Genomic DNA, 23,271 nt, shown 5'->3' with positions numbered 1-23,271 from the left:
TCTAATTTGCGTAACGATTGTATAGATCAACATGTCATGATTTTGCATGGAGAGACATTCCTGAATAAGAATTAACGGTTCTCGAATTTAATTGAATTGTTTCCCAGATAATGCTCTTGGAAAAATAAAATAACCGAGATTAAAAATAATCTAGACTATTTTTGTGAACTCGACAATCTGTCCGGAAAGTTGGCGAAACGAATTATGCCATCTCACAATACAGTTTTGTAGAGAAGTAGATAAACGGCTGGGAGCCGCGGAGCCTGGACTGCGCCGGTGGGTCCGGGGAGGGCGGTGGGGGCAAGGTTCGGGAAGCGCCGGGGGGATGCGCCACGGGTCAGGGAAGCGCCACGGGCTCGAGAAGCGATGCGGGGCCCGAGAAGCGCCACAGGGAGGTCCCAGGGCTCTGAACCGTACCCCGGAGGGTCCAGGACGCGCGGGTGGACAAGGGTAGGGGGGCGCTGGGGGGAGCGCCGAAAAAATTTTTTTTTTTTAACACTTTGAAAATAAACGATCAAATTGTCGCCTTCTATATCATATGTTAAGTTGGAACTTTCAGTTGTATTGACCATATGTTATTAAGCAATAATAATCCAAATTTTAAAAACAGTAGGGATGATTTGAACACTCTGAAAATAAGTTATTTTTTTCATTTGCAGGTTGTCCTGGTTCCATACTCGCCATCTCCCCCCTGCTCGTCAGTTGGAGAAGGAGAAGAAGAGGCACATGTAGAGTTCTCCAACAATTCACTATGGGATGATTTACATCAGATTCCAGATAATATTGACGACTTTTTAGGTGATTTTTTAAATGTAGATTATAGCACAGCTGAGCAGGGTAATGTAGATAATTCAGATTCAGACTTAGCATTGCTAAGCCCAAATACTATGCAGCTTTTGGATGATTTTGTCGGTGGATTGAGGGGAAGCCCTTCCCCCTCAGATTACATGAACAGTTCCCCACTTCAATCGAATGAAGCGGCGTCCCATAGCCATATTATTGAACAGCTTAGGGGAGGGGGTAATATACAAGAGGGGGATACAACTCTCCCAGACTTTCAGCTGTCCAACAGAATTTTAAATAATATAGTTGTTTTCACTGCAACGTTTGGTAACCCCTTTAAGACACTTCTGGGGGAAAAATTTGTTTTTGACCCATTAGAAAGTGTACATAGCTATGTAGAAAAAATTCTTGCACTTCTGGAGAATCAGATTCAATGGTGGGGAGGTAGGTGTTCAATTAAGTTCGCCGATGTACTAAAAGTGTTTTATTTGAATGAAGGAAAAAGCGAGGAGTATTATCATTTTGTACAGTCCAAGATACGGTTGTTTTATTAAAATTTATCCAATTTTGAGGGGGCTTTCATGGAGTGGGTCGATAAATTTATAACACATCTCAAGAACTTTAACAAATACAGTTGTTGGTCTCTAGTTCTTTTTGTTGAAAATTTAAGCATAAATATATGTAAAATTAAGACCGATTTTATTTTAAGAGGTGGGAGTTGACCAAGGGCAGTAGAATTAAAATATAATCCAGATCTAGAGGGTTGTAAAGGTGTCCAGCGGATCTGTTTTGAAACAGGTCAAAAGTGTTTCAGATATGCTTTCCTCATATCAGCATTCGAGCCTCTAGCTCGGGACGCTAGTAAGAAGAATTTAGAAAATTGGGCTATACATGGGAAGGAGGGAGCCAGTTTTCCAGCTTTAGATTTTTCTTGTCTAAAGGAGAAATATCCAGTGACGATTCAAGCCATTGATATTTTTGAAAGGGCTAATGTTCACTTGAATATTTGCGCTACTGTGGTAAAATTCGAAACTTACTTTGAAGATGGGGTTCGTTTAAAAAAGAAGGGGGTGGTATTCCCTGTAAGGGGTCCCTCCGTTGATTTGGTTAAACACGGTGTTTGGTTGTTATACCCACCACCTATTCACCATAATGCCCACGTTCTTTTTAGCCCTATCACGGACCGTCAGCGCTTTCGGGGGGATGTTACGCTGCAGGGATTCCATTTCTACTGTACGACATGTCTTTCTCGATTCCGGACTGATATGACACTGTTGGATCATATGAAGAATTTTAGACAGCATGTCTACCAGACAGTGGAAACGGTTTCAGGGGATAGGGCCATTCTACGCTTCAAAAATTTTCAGAACACCCTTCTCCAATGCAACAAAATATCTTTGGATTGTGAAGCTAAGCTGGTGAACGTGAATGACCCCAAATATCCAAACCGAATCAAAGAACATCAGGCTATTGCAGTGTCATACGCCCACGCCCAAAGAGACAATTCTAACACCATGCGGTTGTTAGAAACAGTAGAAACATTGGATGAGCGGGTGTGCATGGTCAAGGCATTGACTAAACTGATTGGCACGGCTAATGGCGCTATTTCTCGTTTGAGAAATACCCATTATCCAATGGTGTTGTCTGCAGAGGATCGTCTCGCGATTAAAAATCAAAACCTCGGGGGGGTGTGTACGGGAGTGTTTGAAGTGGGGGATCCGGGGACTCACGGAACCCGTGGGGGGCGGGAGCCCTTCAAAGAGCAGGACCCTTGGGGGCAGGAAATCGACTCGGGGGGGAGTAATTTTCGAGTGGGTGCGCATCAATCGTGTAATTTAAATATTAGCCAGCAGTTTTTTATCCCTGTTTTTATACATAATTCCAAGTATGATTTAAAATTTATTTTACCGGCACTGGCATGTAAGCAGAGGGAGGGTGGGGGAGTAGATTGTCCATGGGTAAATAGTTCATTTACCTACAACATTATTCCCAAATCAGCTGAGAAGTTATTGCTTCTCGAACTGAAATGGCAGGTAGTGGATAATGGGCATACGTGTAGGAATAAAATCAGGTTTTTAGATTCCTTTAGTTTTTTCCCCAAGGCATTGAGTCAATTGATTCAAGTGCAAAAAAGCGACAATTTTGATAGCTTTCCCTTGCTTAAACAGCACTTTCCAGACAGTGAAATGTATGATCTGTTGACCTGCAAAGGTATATATGCATACGATTATTACTGTTCTGGCGCACGATTAAGCGAGGAGAAACTACCTCCAATTGAAGCTTTTTACAATTCACTGACCAACAGTGAATGCACAGCCGAGGAGTATGAGTTTGCCAAGAAGGTGTGGTCCAAGGGGAATTGTAAAAATGGGTGGGATTATTGTAGACTGTACTTGGCCAGTGACATTTTAACTCTGCTGGATATAGTCTGTAAGAATACAGACCAGATCTATTCAGAGTTCGGGTTAGATATAGGCTATTATTTTTCTACACCCCATTTAGTGATGGATTTAATTTTAAAAATTAGCAGGGAGGAAATAGGCCTAATCACCGATGTAGATCAGTACCTTTTTGTAGAACGTTCAATGAGGGGAGGGTATGTTTTTCATGGGGACCGCGTCTTATCAACCGATCCGAGCGGACAAAGCACCGGTGCAAATTCAAATGCAGTGTTCTTGGACATGAACTCGTTGTACCCCTCGGCAATGTCCCACCACTCTTTGCCTTGTGGGAACTATCAATGGCTTGAGAATCCTTGTGAGTTCCCCGACATTACCACCGTCGAGGACAATGGGCCACAAGGATGGTTCTTTGAAGTTGATGGTCACATTCCGCTGTCGCTTCACGACTCAGTCAAAGATTTTGTTTTTCCCTTTATCAATCTGCCGGTGAGCAGGGACTCTCTGAGCCCCTACAATCGTTCATTGGTTGAGGATATGGGGATGCACTGGACTCCCTCTAAACAGAAACTGATTGCTGATTTGGACCCTAAAGAGAATATCGTTGTTCACCATGTGCTTTTGCACTGGATGGTGAGCAACGGTTTTAAAATCACCAAAATACCCAGGGTCCTGCAGTTCAATCAGCGACCATACTTGAAAAAGTTTATTGACACCTTTTTCGATAAACGCTCTAGGGCAAATTCAATGGTGGAGAAGGAAATGTACAAGCTCATCCTAAATTCAGCGTTTGGCAAAATGTGTGAAAGCGTACGTAATAGATCTCGCTGTGACGTCGTGACTGACCCTCTAGAGTGTGCACGAATTATTGCCGACCCCAATTTTAAATCGTTCACGAGCATAGAGACTGGCATGGTTCTTCTACACAGGCGAAAGCGAAATGTAGTACTGAACAAGAATATTGCAGGCGGCAGTTCAGTACTAGAAATTTCAAAAAAGCTCATGTTGTCGTTCTTTTACAATGTGTGCAAGGTGCAATGGCCACGGGAGGGGGAGGTTCAAGTTTACTATGGTGATACAGATTCTCTGCTGTTAAAGGTAAATGGGTCCCTTACCGCGGCCGCCCAGGGGGGGGGGTCCCAGGGGGGGGTGCTTATTTATAAAGTGTTATCATTGCCCTGTGTTCATGTTGAACAAATAGAGTTTTCATGTTGACCATGAAATTTTGTCAACTGTTCTTGTTGAACAAGTGTTATTATTTTTATTGTTGTGCAGTTCATGTTGACTGCAAATATTTGTTTTCGTACAGTGCCGAAATAAATACTGCCATGAAATATTGTTTTTTTTGTTCTTGAATAGATAGATCTATGGGGAAAATTATTGCTACTTATTCATTGAGCACATATGATTTAGAGTTAGTTGCAGTCCGACTGTTGCCCCCAACAGCAGGAGCATGTATCAATTTAAAACACCCTTCAGATCGTTTCTGTGTGGTCTGTAAATTTCGGGGAAAACAACAAATTGAAATAATAAAAGTATACCGTGCTGTAAATTGTTCATGGCGAAACCGAAAAAATCTTTTCTAGCTATTTCCTCTTTACGGTATCAAACCCGCATACGCATAAACTCACAATTGACTTACAAATAACATTCAACTTGGGAATAGATATTTTCAATCGTCTTGAACTTAACTCGTTGCTGATTATTGACGATTTGGCTGACTCTATTTAACAGTTATCGCAGGAAACACTACAATTGTTCACTATTCGCTCCAATCATGAACAAATTTCTATAACCCTAGTTCTACACAATCTGTTTCATCAGAGCAAATGTATGTAAACCCTTGCTTTGAATTGCACTGTTTATATTATCTATCGAGTCGGTGGGGATTCTAGCTCGCTAAAAACTAAAAATAAGCAGAAATACCCCGGCGCTCCCAAAATTAAATTTTCAGCGTACACACAGGCGACTAGCAAGCCCAACGGTTACATTTTTCTGGATCTTAATCAGAGCACGCCCGAGGATCTACGTGTAGTCACCGACATTTTCAACAATGAAATTACAGTATATCTTCCGGTGAACAGGAGAAAAGACTATTAGTCGCCATTATGACACTGAAGAAACTACACGAACAACGACATCTGTTTTCCGTTTTAAGCACTTCAAAACCATTGCTTAGGAAGGCTATACTCAAACATGGGGTTGAAAATGATTTCATTAATCTAATATCTGAACTTTTTTTAAATTTAACTGAGGGAATTGTACAACTGCAAGATGGTTTTAGACAACAGACAAAGCAACAGCTTTCCACTGTCCGCGCCTGTGATTGAAAAAAAAAGTTAAACAATTTAAAAATAAAACGACTCCTTCAGGCGGGCGGTAGCTTTTTCAAACTTTTACTACCAATAATTGCAGGACTTGTAAACAGTTTTCTCTGGAGAGAGAATGGCTAAACTTTATACCTTGACACCTTTTTAACTCATTCTCTCACCAATCGAACATTTTGAGGACACTCTAATCAAAGTCATTAACGACGAAAAAATTGAAGATGGCAAAAACTGCTTTTACTTCAAGATGAATTACGAGGCGTGGACAAACTTAAACCATATCATGAGAGAACCACCGTCGTCATTGATCTCCCTAAACAGGGAGCATTTCGTCATGATTCTGCAGCAGCACTGCAATCAAAGGAGAAGGAATGGAATTCGATTGTATTGATAATTGGAAACCTATTGCCCCTCACCTATCGAGAACAGAGTAAAAGAGCATTATCCTATCTCATGTTGGAAACTGACAATCAAGTTCAAGTCGAGAGCACAGGGAAACGAATTATAATTCAGGGAAAAAGTTATAATTTAGTTGATTTAATTTGTGATATGGTGACGAACCGTAAAGGACTCTTATCCTTTGACGATAATCTATACACCTTTCTGTGTGTATCAAACTTTCCCAAAAGTCTTATTGGCAATAGGCAAATTCTAAAGAAACTAAGAGAATATAGTCCTCCAACAACACCATTTAAAAAAGAAAAGATTCAATATTTGAAGATACTTGCAGTGCCAGTGATTTTACAACACCTGGTGTTTCTTTTCACCCTCGCGGACAACGTGAGTTACCCACCAGTTCGCACTAGTGTAGTGGACATTACGCTGAACGTCTAAATTCGAAACGTTTGTAGCTCTTACTAGCGTCTATAGCAATGTTGGTAAGGTGGTGCGGGTAAGTTTCCCCACAACGCTTTCCAGAGCTGTCTCCGGCACCACCACATTGAAAAGTGCAAAAGAGTGTCAAGAAACTGAGCCAAGTTACACACTGCATCAGAATCACAGGCTTCGCGGTCAACAATATCGACAAACTAAAGCCTTTTTCCCTCTGCATATAATGCAAATGGATCTTTTAACTTTAGACGCACTTCAACAACGTCATAATGCACCCTACAAATATATTCTAGTGGCAATCAGTGTCTTTAGTCGCTATGCCTATGCCATTCCACTACGATCAAAGAGAGGTGTTGAAGTTGCTCGGGCCATTGAAAGTATTCTTGAACAGGATTCATATAGAAAAATTCAATCGGATCGTGGTAGTGAATTTGTTAATCCCCATGTGCAAAAGGTTCTTTTGAAATATAATATAATACTTTATCATAGTCACAGTCCGATAAAGGCTGCATTGGCTGAACGATTAATAAGAACTATTCGTATATTAATTTCAAGATATTGCACTTTGAAAAATACATCGGCTTTTATTTATGATTAAGATAAAATCATGTTGATTTATAATCAACGACCCCATCGATCCCTGTCCAACTTTACACCATCTGATGTCCACTCTAGTGAAAATACATTTGACACTTTTCTAAAGCAATACTCCATGGCTGAAAAGGAGAGAAAAAAGAAGAAATTCAATGTTGGTGATACAGTTCAAATTAATAGAGCCACCAATATTTTTGACAAGGTGAATTATTTATGGAGCACTGAACTTTTTAAAGTGTCTAAAATCCTGGACACCATACCCATAACTTATCGACTGCGAGACACCAAAGATGATGAGATTCTCGGTGGTTTTTATGAATATGAACTGCAAAAAGTTATAAACACTAGTGAAATGTATCAAATTGAAAAGATATTAAAGAGTCGTACACGCCATGGTAAGAAAAAGTTGCTTGTTCGCTGGCTAGGATACAACTCAGATTTTGATTCTTGGGTCAGTGCTGAAGATATTGACAATGCCCAATGATTTCGATGTGACTTTCATGTCCAATGTTTCTGATCCTCTCTACAATGATCTGAATAAAACAAGTGATTTTTGGACGAAACTCTCCCCCACCATCAAATTCGAGGGAAAGTATGAAGTGGCTCTTGTCGACTGTATTCTCAAAAATACTTATGACATCCTGAGAAAAGATCGTGAATATGAAATAAAAATTAGACCCTATGATTGGCCGCCACCACCAGGTGATCAAGAACAAATTACAAAAAATAACGTGGTTGGATTATCCATATATTGAATGACCCTCCGATGAACTCTACTTCATTACCTTTTTTTGTAATATTAGCAATCCCTTATGTTACACAATTAAAAAGGGTTCTGGTAAGTTATAAACTTCACATGATGAGTTTTCTAACCCCAGGATTTCACCCCTATCAAGTCAAAATTTAAGTATGAACGATAATCTAAAGGATGTACTTGACTTTAATCTCAGTATAGTCAACGGTAGAAGTGAGAAAAACACTAATTTCATTTTCACTGACGATCAACCTGTTGTCACCACGGACACCGGTACATGTCCGTACGCATCATTTGTGGAAACATCTCGAGTTGGTAATTCAAATGTCCCCCTCCTACGAGTTCTTGAACGAAAAACCAATCAGGAGCATGTTCACCACTACAATATAAAGCATCTTCAATATATTCCAGTAAACACTTCCTATTTGGAACTCTGTCAGTTAACACTAAGAACCGAAATGGGTGATCCCATAGCAATTTCAAAAGGTTTGGCTGTGATTACATGCCATTTTCAACCCATCGTTCAGCAGCAAGATGTCTAATAAAAAATTGGTAGTCACTTGTCCTGATATTAACTGATATGTTAATACTCTTGGTCCAAGACAACAGGGCAATGGAATGGATTATTACAAAGGTCGCTCGTCAATGTCTGGCTATAGTCTTGGCAGTTGGTTTGCTAAGCTGTTTCGCTCTTCACTACCCCTGTATAGAAAATATCTTGTACCGGCTGAGACAGATTTTGCATCCTCTACACTATACTATTGGGGCTCTGGAAAGGATTTTAAAAAAAGTGCTTATGAAAATATTAGGTCTAGTGCGCGAACCCTTGGCGAGAGATTAAAACAGATTGGTAAAGGTTTAAAAAGGTCAAGAAACAACGAATCACTCATCAGTCTCCACTCAGGTCGGAAACGTAAGACATCCCTTTTGTCAAAGAAAAGAAGGAAAAAGCTGACACGTAGTGTAACCAGAAGCCCCAGGAAGAAAATTGCCAGATCGAAACTAGATTTCTTCTCCTAAAATGTCCTACCTACTGCATAAGGATTCTAAACCTTCAATCAACGCCTCATTGAATCTATTCAATGCTGAAAATGTTGATGTGAGTGTCAAGCATGGATACTATGAACAATTTTATCCACAACAACCATTCTCCGATAATATCCACTTTCAACTTTATTCTAATGAAGACTACTTTATGGACATGTCTTCAACATTTATAGATTTGCAAATTAAAGTCTGTAAAACCGATAATTCAATGCCGATTCGGGTAAATTAGATATCATATAAGAATTGTATACTGCATAATTTATTTCGTCAGATCAGCGTCTACATCAACGGCACATAGGTGACCACATGTACTATTCTCTCAAACTACGCAATCTATATGCACTTCATGCTGATGCCGCCCAAGTCATATAAGGAATTGAGAGGCACCTCCAATGGATATGAATATATTACTAATACTGAGAGTACTGATGTACTTAAAAATGATGCAACTAGTGAATTGCATCTAGTTGGAAAAATATATCATGAAATATTTAATATACCCCAATGGCTGCCGCCCAATGTTAAAGTGGATATAAAACTAACGCTTGCACCCTCCAATTTCATATTGAGAAAAGAACTTGCTGCCAATCCTAATGTAAGTCTCTCCCTCACCTCGGCAATACTTCATGTACGCAAACAACAGGTTATGAGTTCTGTTGCATTGGCCGTGGAAAAACTGAGAGCCAATGGCAACAATATTAAACAACTTGTTCCTCATACAATCACCACTCAACGTCATATAGCAATGGGCTCACGCACCTTCACCGATTCATCCTTTATCAATGGCGAAATCCCGTCAAAACTGGCGTTGGCCATTGTAAAAAGCGCTAGTGCAATTGGATCATGAACAGAATGCCCACATAAATTCGAGATGTTTGGACTTTCATCTCTTGTGTGCAAAGTGAACGGTATTCTACTCTAAAATCTATCTTTTGATAGATTATATAGAACATTGTACGAGTTGACCATGCAAACCCTAGATCATGACTCTCAACTATTTGAAAATGGTATAACCGAAGATATGTTTGCTAAAACACATGGTATCATTGTACTGGATTTGTCGGGTACACAGGATATGAGTATAGTACGTATGGGGAGTGTGCGTTTAGAGTGTACATGTGCCGACCCATTGGCTGAGAGTATTGCCCTAATCTCACTAAATCAATATGAAACCTATTGGGAAATCACTCCCGAAGGCAGTGTTCTACTAGACTTGGCGCCATGAACACCAGTCAAATAATCAATGTATTTAATATGGACCCCTACATGTCTCAGTACAAATCCTATTGTCTGCCCTCGGACTTTCTTGGCAAAATTGTGTCAACAATACCTTGATTATTGTTAATAGCAGTCCGTCGACTGTGCTGACGGGTCATTGGCTGTGCATCTTTCAAACAATGAAGACGATTGAATTTTTTGATCCTCTGGGGGATACCCTATACATTCTACACACCCCACATCTGCAACTATATTGAGAGCAGTGGGAAAACTATTATTCAAAATCGGAAGAGGGTGCAGGATCTAACGACTAAAAGCTGTGGCTTCCACGCACTACTATATTTTGTGTTCCGATGTCGTGGCTATACTTACAAGCAGTTTCTCCACATTTATGTTGACAATCCCCGTCTGAACGACTTTCTAGTGGAAAATATCCTCTCGGACCTATGCAGTATTGATTTCAGTGCCCTAAGAGTAAAGTGCTTAAAAAATGTTTGTGAATTTGTTTATTAATAAAATGTATATATATACAACAATGTCTTTAAATCTTCACTTTAGATTTCTTCATCTTCGATGTATAGGCAACTATCGTGAACCAATAATGCTGGTAAATCATTTGGATTCACTGTATACATTGACTACAGTTCACATTTTCTACAGTACAATGTAACTTCACTCTTGTCATATCTCTTTGTATAGTCAATGATACTATTTGCATTCATATTATGAAATTCATGAGTTTCAATCTGTCTATTTGAAGCAATATCACATACAATGTTTTCAAATGGTGAATCACATTTGGTAACTGCCAAATAAAAATCACTTGGTTTATAGTCATAGTAGGTGGTGTCATCACGACGATGACGTAGAAACCAGATTGTCATGTTACCCCAACAGTTGAATCGTAGACCAGATTCCTCTTCCCAGAATAATTTAAATCCACGACGATACCAATCTCGTAGAAATAAACTGAAATCACGTTTGGGATTCTGTCCAATCATAGCGGGGTAAGTATTCTCCCTCTGATGACATTTATCATAATGGCAATTGGAACATAGGTGCCCTCTAGGATGAGTCACACACCTCCTCAAGACATGAATTATATCCTTTAATTTGTACTGCATAGTCTCTATTTAATTTGCAAGGATTACATAATTTACACTTTTCGCTATAGTCATCAATAATTGTACAATTCTCACATTGATTCCAACTGCCAAGAGTGTACATGCAAAATGGACATATATAGAACATTTTTCGGTTTCCGATGTCAACTCGCTCACAACTAAAACGAAACTGTTTCTCCTAGTACGATAAATTCAACGAGTTGGAAATGGGGGGGAGAGGAGTAACTCTGAAATATTACCTCCTTCGAATGATGGGGGAGCCATCTACATTGGCAATGTTTTCAAATGTCTATATACAATATGATTCTGCCATGTTCCGATTAATATATAAAAAAATTGAGTATAAGCATTTGAATCGCATTTGGAAAGCTTCATACAATAGTCCAATGGGGGAGAATCACTTCTAATTATATTGTCAAGTGTCCGTCGACAAGAGAATATCCTGTGTTTAAGAGATAACTCGAGAAAATCATCATCCAAAATCAAATGTTTTTCCATAAACACTAGATTTGATCTAATTCTCTCTTTCTTAAATTCATTCATTTTTCAATCCTTTCACTCTGACTGCTGACTCTAGACTGACCCTGATTCGTTAGCCCTAACCAGAAAAGAAAGGGAACATTTTCGATTTCGAAACAATTTTATCGAATAATTACAACAACATCAATAATACAGAGCATGTACAATTAACGATACTGTTTATTGTCTTCAATTTGTTTCACCAATGCACTTAAAGCACATTGAAGTCTATTCACATGTGCTATATCAACTTTTGCGACGAAACATAATTGATCCTCAATTTTAAATTTGTTCAAGGATATTACATATCTTGCATATACTGCATCCCATTCCAGACAAAGCCGCGATCCTTTCGTAATTTCCACCGTAATGTTTGGTGCTCTTGTACTATTATCATCAACTCCACTATCAACTTCTAATAGTGTAAACATTCCACTCATCGCCATCACAAATATATATCCAAATGTGTAAAGTCAAAACTGTTCTTCTTCTCACTCCTTTGAATTCTATTCACTGACTAATAAAACTATAGCAAAAAACCCGTTCCTTATATTCCCACCGCCGCTAATATGTAACCAGCCCTCTGATTGGTTGAGAAGGAGGATGTATCCGACTCGCTGATTGGCTAAGAAGGAAACACGTGATCTAACTGTTTCCGGGAAAGTCATAACATTTGGCTTGAACAACAACAACAAATACTATTTCTGGATCATCTATAAAACAGACATGACAAACATCAAATAAATCGAACAAAACGCATAACCATCCATGAAACAGACATGAATTGCAGTTGACATCCATAAATGTGACAAAATTCCTGTTTTTTCATTCTCACTGAGAAAACCATATAACAGACATGAATTGCTGTTGACATCCATAAATGTGACAATGTTCATGTTTTTCAATTTCTCACTGACAAAAACCATAAAACATCCATAATTTGATGTTGACATCCGAGAAAAACATCAAATAAATCGAACAACACACAGATCCATCCATGAAAACAACCATAAATGTGACAAAATTCATGTTTTTCAAGTGAGAAAATTCCTGTTTTTTCATTCTCACTGAGAAAACCATAAACCACGTGGTACTGTTCGGACTCAATAAGGCATCTCTACTAATGATTAAAGTATTTTTTAACTGCCTTCATGATCTCCATCTGCAACTCTAATTTTGAGTCATCCGGTTCTTTATTCAGATGAGATAACAGTGATTGTAGAAAGTACCACTCCAGATCATGCTGGTCATTGCTGTTTTTTTTTTTTTGTCAATTGCTTGCTGTTCCTTCAGGTCTGTTTGATATCTAGACCCTGTCTTTGTTCTATTATGAGTTTTATTTTGGCTTGTTGATGCATATATTTATTGTCTAATAGAAGCTTGGGAACTTTGGATATCTGTTTGATTGTTAATGAGAATTTCTTCACTAAGGGTAATAAAATCAGCATCATTCACTTCAGCATAGTTATATTGTGGGCACCCCCTTCACACTCTGAATAAATGTCCACTGATATATTCTCATCTTGAACAGTGTTCCCTTTTGTCTTCTGGTTCCTTTCAATTATATGTTCAGAAAGTAAGTTCATTCTTTGTACAAAATTTTGGTCTTCTGGCTTTAAGCTTATACTAGCACCAGATCCACTTGTAGATCTCCCTTTTTTTTCTTTAGGTAGACATAGTGGTCTCTCAGGTTCTCAAGCTCCCTTCTTTCCATAAGCTCATTAACTAGAAAAAAAAAACAATGATTACTAAATTTTTCAATTTTTAAACTTTAAACATACTCATTTTATAGCCCAATTTTTATTGCAGCTTATTCATAAAATATATTGTGGAGATTTAGTTAATTTTTCTCCTCAATAGCACGAACTCCATAGCTAATTAATTCTATGGAGCAACAAAAAAAGAATTTTTGAACCACAGAAAGTCAAGGATCACTTAGAAAAGAAGTAAAATTTACTGTGCCTTAAATCAAATCTATTGAAACAAGTACTTCGCCTACACCCAATTATACAACATTTTTTAGGGTACTAACTGAATTAATCTCATTTCTTTACTACTATAATACCTCAATGCACAAATACTCAATAGACTCTACTGTATTTCCATTTGCTTATCAAAGTTGAGTGTCACTTAAAACATGTTGGTGATGGGCCAAAATATCATGCATATTCAGTGTCCTGATTTGAAGCTTTAAAATACAATACAATTTATTGTGTTTGTATCAAATTTTAAGGTTTCTTTGGGTCCAACTAAAGTTAGTCAAAATTAACTTTTACTTGAAGACCATATCCACACACAGGTGTTTGGGGAAATGATGACATTGTATTTACTATTCTCTTTTTTTTCTTTATTTCAAAGTTCATGTTTTTCTATGACATTTTCCTTCCTTTCTGACAAAGTTCTTAAAGATCACACATTACATGGATATAATGACCAAATATTATTTCCAACTATGTCATTCAAATCTTTTTACTAAATGGTTTAATCCTTCATTTAAATTCTTAGTAATGTTTGGTAGTTGATATATCTATCTGTGTCAATAAATCCATACAAATATATTTCAACACCACTGGAAATATTGCTGTTGCCTACTGTGAATATTCTGTTTGTTGTGAATTCCATAAATAATTTTCACATGTTGGAAATGTAAATAAATTGTTGTTGTAAAAAAAATTATTTAAAATATATAGCCTATTGCCTATGTTATAAACAAAACTTTGCAGATCATTAATGATTGTAACATTTTTGTGCTTATTCCTATCAAAACTTAGGAAATATTGTAGTTTTATTATTTTGAGAAAAACAAATAGCCTTAAATAGACCATAGTGAACCCAATCATGGGGAATGGCTATACAATGCAAGGTAGCATTACAGATCAGCAGCTTTGTAGGAGAAAATGGCTTAATAAACTTAAAAATATACCATTAGATTCCTTGTTTTATGCTCTTTTCCTGTATCACATGTGTTTCTGACAGTGCACCTTATCTTCCCTAATGGTCCTGGATATATCCCTAAGATAGCCTATATAAAACTTCTGAATTGCCAAAGAAATTAACTTAGTAGTTAATTTTTCTCAATGATCCTAAATCTTTTTCATCATAGAGGATGTGGAGAAACTAGATCAAACGCTTCATTTAAATGGACTACAGAAAACTAGATCCCAATCTAAAGTTATTCTTGCTTAGTCCTTATAAAGAACATTTTGAATCCATATTTGAGTTACAAAAATAATCTACTACATATAATTTTAAATGATTAGCTGTACAACGAAAGGTTTTATTTTAACATCAAACCCAAAAAGAATAAAAAAAAACTAGCAATATTTATCAAAGTATAGCCTATCCTAGCCTAGGCTCACAAATCAAGACAGTCTATACTTACTACTTTCTTTCCTGCTGATGAAAAACTTGGCTCAGACTTTCCAAAGAATTTAGTTTAAATTGCTTGTCCTTGAAAACAGGGTACTTTGAGCTATATAACCTTTTCCAGCTTCTGCAAACTCAAAATATTTTCTCATCTAAGTTCCATTTTCCTCAAACGTAAACGTAAGAAGTTGAAATACTTTCAACTTCTTCCGTCAGACCTCTAGCATTGCGTTTTGACTTACGGATACGTTAACGTAAGGTCTTACGGAGGGTTATGAGTCTTACAGAAGGCTTACGGAGTTCAGTGTGAAGGGGAGAACGGAAAGCTGAAATTCAATGTGAAGGAACCTTTAAGCGTTTGGTGGGCTTTAAAGGGGGTGCTTACTCGACAACTTCACTTACACCAATTAGCTCACGGCTAGGAGGCAGGGTTTTGACCCTGGTTGACTTGGTTATTTTTATTTTTAGCTTCGTCGAATAAACACAGTTACATATATGTGTGCGAGGCGAACTGTTCTTACTTACCTTATCAATTTTCCAGCACGCAGTCAGGGACATTATTTAATTTTTTTTCTTTGTGGAAAAAACAAGAGCCAATTTTTTTTAGAAATGGGAGGGTTAATATTGAAGTAGATCTTGTTTTATCCATTATCGGGAAAATGTTTGGTACTGGTGCATTATATGGGCACTTCTAAAAAGTCAAGTTTGGTTAATGCTAATAAAATAAAATAGGATGAATATATAATAGTTTATTAACATATTTGGGCTATATATTTGCACATTAGGGGGGAGGTGGGGGTGAGGGGTAAAGCATAGCATATTTCAAATATGTAACCTAACCTAGGTACCCCCCCCCCTACCCCAAAAAAACACAGTTTAAATATCGTAAACGCAATGAACATCACGCTTAGCATTGCATTTCTCTATAGCGGTCTCTTGAATTAACCTGTCTGGCGGGTTTTTCGTGACTGGTTTCCTTGGACAATATATAAAAACGACCATATAACGCACCAGTACCAAATGTTTTGCGTTTGAACATATTTACGCAACTCTGGAACCTATATTAGGAAACTAATATATTCTAAGTCCCCGGCCTCATCCTCCGCATGTGGCTCTTCAGTTTATTAATTTGTGTGTAATTTAGGCTCTAAAGTATTTTGGGTACTTATGTATTATACGAGAAACACTCGAGAAGTGAAGTTTGGTTAATGCTAATGAAATCAAACAAAATATGATGAAAACATAATATTTTATTAGCAAAATTAGGTTAGGTAACAATCCCTTATCCCGGAAAAATATAATTGCCTGTTCTTCGGTCCGTGGCAAATCCCAAATCTTAATTTGAACATCCATGGTGATACACTATATTATATCACTATGCAGTGCAAACTAACCGGTTATTGTCCTATCTGATCTTCGCAATCAAAATTCTCGAGTGTTTCTCGTATAATACATAAGAACCGTATTTTGACTTTAAAGATTGCTGTCGCTAAAGATAAGTATTGCTGATGCACGTCGTTCAGAAAACTAATTTATTATGTTGTTGTTATGTTGTTTATTTTTTACATTTACTATCAAAGCACATGACTACCTCCTAGCTATGTATGTTCACATGGATGTTTCATAAAAAAGGAGTAATGCTAACAGTCTCGTCAATTCACGGAATTAGGGTGTGGGGGAATGTATTTTTCTAAAACACATTTCAATGAAAATACCGAAAAATTAAAATTTCAAAATTTTGGGAGGGGGCAAAAAAAATTATGGGGGCAATGGGCCCCTGATTTGACGCCACTGAATATTAAACTCTCTCGAAAAGACTTTGCCGTCGAGCACTATATAGCTCTTATTGAGAAGTGAGTTTGACAGAGCCTGCACATTTTCCGTGCTCAAATAGATAAACAAGCACCAAAAATCTTGTATTTTTTCCACCAGATGACTGATGTATTCAGATTAGACTTAGCAAAGAAACTAACTTTGAAACCAAAAAAAAAAATGATGTTTTGATTTAGGACATTCGTCGACTGACCTCTGTTGCCAAAGTATTCAAATACTTCTTTCTGTTTCTCTTAATCTTCTGAATGTTTTTCCCTATCTACATTTCTTTCCCACTTTTGGCTGTAGAAAGGTAGTGTGTGCTGAATTCAACTATAAACAAGATTTATTCCCCCCCCCCCAATTTTGTTTCTTTTATCTTTCCTACTTTGTTACTCAATATATTGTAATTCAAATATTCGAATTAAAATATTGTATAAGTTGACTTAATTTACCTTGAAAAAGGAAAGGGCAATACATCGTAAATTACCGTGTTTTGAGTGAGGAAATAAACTTGGGGAGTCTTTTACTGTGTTTCAACTATATTAAATGTCCGCTAAGTTGTTATCTTGTCCTAACTACTTGTCGGTGAATTTGACTTACACGCTTCCAAATCCAAACTGGTTGATACAAAATTTTAAAATTTTCATTGGGGGTCTCCCTGAAGTCGGGTTTTTTTCTAGCCTTTATTTTGAGGAACAAAGAAGCAGATTGTGGTTGAAAATTGAAGAAGGAAAAAAACGGAATACGTCAAATTTGATCCAATTAAAGCTTGCTTAGTTTAAAGTACTAATCACGAACACAATTCGAAGAATAGATATAATAATAATAATAATAATTTATTATAAGCCAAAAAACAGGCCATACAGAACAGTATTCTTAATTACACTCCACAATAAAAATAACATAAATATCAAGTTTGACTCATTGAGGTCAACGCTTCATTTACATATTTACATAACTGCCTCACTGACCTTTTTGCAGTCGTTTTCAGGATACCTAGGAACTCTACGTTACCACCCTCAACCGAACTTTTCCTGAATATAGAAAGTTACTGTTACTCTGTGAAAATAGGGGCCACATCTTCAGTACCTAAGTTACATCCGGGGCAAAAGTAATTCGGATCTGTATCTGGGGCCACCCTTTTTCTTTCAAATACTCTTTTTATTTTTTAGTGGCAGGCAATTCGCTCGGATCCGAAACCAAGTCCTCAATGTCTCCCCTGGTAATCCTAGTTTAAAATAATATTCAAATCCAAATATCTCTTTTATATTGACTTGATCTTTACGAGACCGCCTTTAGCGATGCAGGATCTTAAATAGTCACACTTAATGAAGGAAGAGATAAAAAAAAAGAAGAGAATTTAACTAAGTAGTGAGTTTATTGTATGTTTTTCTGCAATAGCCTCAATATATCTCTGACCTTACGAATAGGCCCGAGACACACTTGGCGCTTTTTTTTTACCGCTGCTACTCTAGCGCGTATACACTGGGTTGTAAATTATCTATCGTTGTAATATTAGTTGACCATAATAGATCTGATGGATCATAAATATATCTGCTTTCACTTTTCATTGAAAATAATTGAAATAAACGACAAATTTGCCCCCCCCCCTCTCTGCACATTGAAAAATACATTTTGCGCCACCCCTCTGTTTGTATGAATTTATTACACGTATAGGCATTGGGGGGGGGGGGGCAGTTAAACTAAAAGTTATCCTGAAAATATATTGTTAGAAATTATGTTAATGTAAATGAATTCAAATTGTGTTAAAATACTATTAGTTTAGGAAACATAAATTGGGTTAACACTCATTTTTTGATTTATGATTAATAGGCTTTGATTTGTTTAGGGTTGAAGGCAGGGGCTAATTTGGGCCCAACCCCTGACCCCCTTGAATTTCTTGGCACTTCCTAATCAAATTATCCATGTTTTTTTTACTATTGCCCTCTTTCATTTCCATTGAAAACAAATCCATTCGTGACTTCTTATTTAGTTTTTTTTATGATATACCATCTGCAGCACTGTATATAAATCAGTAAGATCACGCCTCAGTGATTTTTGACTATTACATTCTCGGCGTTTACAAACAGCTCCTCCCATTTAATCTGCCATCAGCGATCCAGCTTATATTACCCCGGAACGCGAATTTTCGCAGAAACTTTCTCAAAATGCCTTTGAAACCAACTCGAGACTTCGAAACCTCCTTGTAATTTCTAAAAGCATCTAATAATAACATTGCACCACTAATTACCGATGTTTATCTATGTATTGGAATAAATTAATTTAAAATTAGATTCTTTAAAATTTAGTGTTACAAAGGTGAAGCCGAGTTTCGTGTTCAAGAGAAATCTGACTTATCTACCCATGAAAAAATGTCGCTTATGTTTATCAGAGGCAACGGTATAGCGTTACCTATAATAGAGACCATACGGCTCCAATGTTTTATTATTTATTATTTATTTATTTATTCCGAGAGGCACTTTGTATGGAAGGGGTCGTCGCATAAACTTTGGAGGGGGCTCATTCGATTGGAAATGGAGAGTTCTAGTGCCCTTTAAGGATCAAAAATGATTGGAAGGCAACTAACACCCCTTCCACGCCCACTATTCCCCCAAACACATCCAATCAAAATTTTGAAATAGCCATTTTGTTCTATATAGTTGATTTCCAAATAGAAATTATGTTTTTGAGGAGGACACTCCCCTCACAGCCCTCAGGGCAGGGGTTGTAAGTTATGCCCTGGGTGCATATAAGCTTTGTCGTAGAAACTTCAAAAGGTCTTATTCGATTGGAAATTCAAAGGGTTAGTGCCCTTTTTAATGGTCAAAAGCGATTGGAGGAAGACTAATCCCCCTTTCACGTCCACCTTTTCCCCAAACACATCGAATCAAAATTTTACGATAGCCATTTTGTTAAACGTAGTTGAAAATTCTGTAAATTAGGTCTTTGAGGATGATACCCCCCCCCCCCCCACTGCCCTCACGGTAAGGGTTGTAAGTTATGCCCTGGGGGCATATAAGGTTTTTTATAGAAAGCGTTGTTTCAAAAAGGGCTCATTCGATTGAAAATTGAAATGGCTAGTGCCATTTTTCATAGTGGAAAGGGAGTGGAAGGTAACTAACACCACTTTCATGCCCACCATTTCCCCAAACACATTCAGTGAAAATTTTAAGATAGTTATTTTGTTTCACGAAGTTGAAAGTCCTGGAAGTTATGTGTCTGAGCAGGACACTCCCCCCCCCCCACCACAGTCTTCAGGGCAAGGGTTTTAATTTATGCCCTGGGGGTATATATTGTTCTTATGAAAGGAGTGCTCGTGTAAACTTATGAGAGGGCTCGTTTGATTGGAAATTGAAAGTTCTAGTTCACTTTTAAGAGTCAATAAAGATTAGAGGATAACCAGCCCCCCACGCCCTTTTCTTCCAAATGCATCCGATAAAAATTTTGCGATAGCTATTTTGTTAAAAATAGTTCAAAGATCATATAAAAAAAACTTCGGTGTCGACACAGCCCCCCAGGGCCCGGGGGCAGGTGTTGTAAGTTATGCCCTGGGGGCATATATGGTTCTTAAGGAAGGGATGCTTGTATAAACTTCAAAGAGGGCTCATTTGATTTGGAATTGAAAGTTCTAGTTCACTCTTAAAATTCAAAAGAGATTGGAGGGCACCTAGCCCCCCCCCTCCCCTTCGCTTCCTTTTTTCCTCAAACCCATCCAATAAGAACTTTGAGATAACCATTTTTTTTTAAATATTTCAAAGACATATAACGAAAACTCCGGGGTCGACACAGCCCCCCCAGGGCCCGAGGGCAGGTGTTGTAAGTTATGCCCTGGGGAAATATATGGTTCTTATGGAAGGGATGCTCGTAAACACTTCATAGAGCGCTCATTTGATCGGAAATTGAAAGTTCTAGTCCAGTTTTTGAGAGTCAAAAGAGATTGGAGGGCAACTAGCCCCCTCCCCCACGCCCCTTTTCCCCCAAATGCATCCAATAAATGTATACGATAAATAAAAATTGTTCAAAAGTCAGATAACAAAAACTCAGGTGTTGACACAACCCCCAGTGCCCGGAGGCAGGCGTTGTAAGTTATGCCGTGGGGTATATATGGTTCTTATGAAAGGGATGCTCGTATAAACTTCAGAAAGGGCTCATTTGCTTGGAAATTGAAATATCGAGCTCACTTTTTAATAGTCAAAAGAGATCTGAGGGCAACTATCCCCCCACGCCTTCTTTTTCCAAACCTATCTTATGAAAATTTTGAGATAGACATTTTGTTGAAAATAGTTCAAAGGTCGGATAAGAACTAGCCCCCCCCCCCCACGCCTTTTTTTACCCAAACCCATCCGCTACAAATTTTTAGATTGCCACTTTTCTGTAAAATTGTTCAAAAACTAGATAACAAAAACTCCGGTGACAAATCCCAGGGCCCGGGGGGTAGGCGTTGTAAATGTTTCCTGGGGACGTATATGGTTCTTATGAAAAGGATACTCGTATAAACTTCAGAGAGGGCTCATTTGATTGAAAATGGAAAGTTTTAGCTCACTTTTTAGGAGTCAAAAGATATCAGAGGGATACTAGCCCCCCCACATGCCCTTTTTTTCCCAAGCTCATCCAATAAAAATTTTAAAATAGCCATCTCATTGAAAATAGTTCAAAGGTCAGATAAGAAACACTCCTGTGTAGACGTAACCTCCCAGGGCCCGGAGGCAGGCGTTGTAAGTAATGCTCTGGGGATATAGTTCTCATGGATGGGATGCTCGTATAAACTTCAGAGAGGGTTCATTTGATTGGAAATTGAAATTTCTTGTTCACTTTTTAAGAGTAAAAAGAGATCGGAGGCAAATAGCCCCCCCCCCCCCACGCCCTAAATACATCAGATAAACATTTTTAAATAGACATTTTGTTAAAAATAATTCAAGGTTCAGATAATAAACACTCCGGTGTCGACACAGCCCCCTAGGGCCCAGAGATATGTGGTGTGACCTATGCCATGGGGGCAAATGTGGTTGTTATGGAAGAGTTGCTCATATAAACTACATAGAGTGCTCATTTGGTTAGAAATTAAAATTAATGGTTCATGTTTTAAGAGTCAAATGTGATCGGAGGGCAGCTAGCCTCCCCCCCCACACTCCATTTATTTGTTTCCCAGAGGTACTTCATATAGAAGGGCTCATTCGATTAGAAATCGAGAGTTCTAGTGCCCTCTTTAAGAGTCAAAAGTGATCGGAGGGCAATTAGCCCCCTCCTCTCAAGCCCTTTTCCCCAAATACATCGGATAAAAATTTGAGGCAGCCATTTTGTTGATAATAGCTCAAAGATTATATGACAAAAACTCCTTTACGTTTGGCTATTTCGTTAAAAATAGTTCAATTGTCAGATAAAAAAAACTCCTGCGTCGACGCAACCCCCCAGGGCCCGGGGCAGGCGTTGTAAGTATTGCTCTGGGGGCATATATGGACTCTTATGGAAGGTATGCTCGTATAAACTTCGGAGAGGGGGCTCATTTGATTGGATATTCAAAGTTCTAGTTCACTTTTCAAGAGTCAAAAGATATCGGAGGTTAACAGCCCCCCCCCCCTTCTCCATGCCTTTTTTTTCCTCAAACCCATCCGATAAGAACTACGAGATAGCCATTTTTTTAAAAATAGTTCAAAGATCATATAATGAAAACTCCGGGGTCGATACAACCCCCCAGGGCCCGGAGGCAGGCGTTGTAAGTAATGCTTTGGGGGCATCAATGCTCTTTTTAGTATATTTATTTAATTTCTGTTCGTGTTAAGTTTCATTTATACTTCAATAGCAAAATATTTTTTTTCGTTTTAAGGTTGATTTTCATATTCAATCTAAACATTACTCGCTTTCAGATCTATTTATTCATTTATATTATTACTTGTTGTATGTTTTTTTTTTGCTGTGATTGTTTATTTAGTTTATGTTCGTTTTGGGTTTCATTTATCCTTTAATAGTAATTTCTGGTTGTTTTGAGTTTGAATTTTAACAGGTATTTGTATCTGCTGAGCTTAAGTTTAAAATGGCCTTTACTTTTCTTTGGAAAACTTATTTTTCGGAAAGTTTTTTTATTAGTTTTTGTTGTTTTTTTATTCCAAAAAGTTTCAAGTTTTTAAAAATTCCTTATTTAAAAAAAAAAAAAAAAAAAATCAAATGTTCATCAGAGTATCAAAAACTGGCATCAAAGTAACAATATCAAAGTGAAAACATGGGTTTGTGTCAACCTCGGAGTTTTTATTATCTGATGTTTGAACTATTTTTAACAAAATGTCTATCTAAATATCGAATGAGCCCCCTTATTTTTTGGAAAGTTTTTTTTTTTAATTAATACTTGTTTAAATGTCTTCCGGAGCACTTGCATCGCGGTCCGACTTTGTATTATGGGTGAGATAGGAAATGATCATACTGTATTATATTTATATAGTGATCAGCAAGCACACTAATCAGCAGCCATCAGTGGTAAAAAAAACAACACAGAGTGTGTA

General features: G+C 37.7%; 1 protein-coding gene across 3 annotated transcripts in view; it reads left to right on the top strand.

Annotated features, from left to right (window-relative positions):
- Positions 1–23,271, top strand: part of LOC148946777 (uncharacterized) — a 196,655-nt gene that overhangs the window by 117,892 nt on the left and 55,492 nt on the right. The gene's annotated exons all lie outside the window — the stretch shown is intronic.

This window comes from Artemia sp. Qi Xiang Cuo, chromosome 11 (genome assembly GCF_049724085.1).
Source record: "Artemia sp. Qi Xiang Cuo chromosome 11, ASM4972408v1, whole genome shotgun sequence".
Classification (NCBI taxonomy): domain Eukaryota; kingdom Metazoa; phylum Arthropoda; class Branchiopoda; order Anostraca; family Artemiidae; genus Artemia; species Artemia sp. Qi Xiang Cuo.
This window is presented reverse-complemented; position numbering and strand designations above follow the sequence as displayed.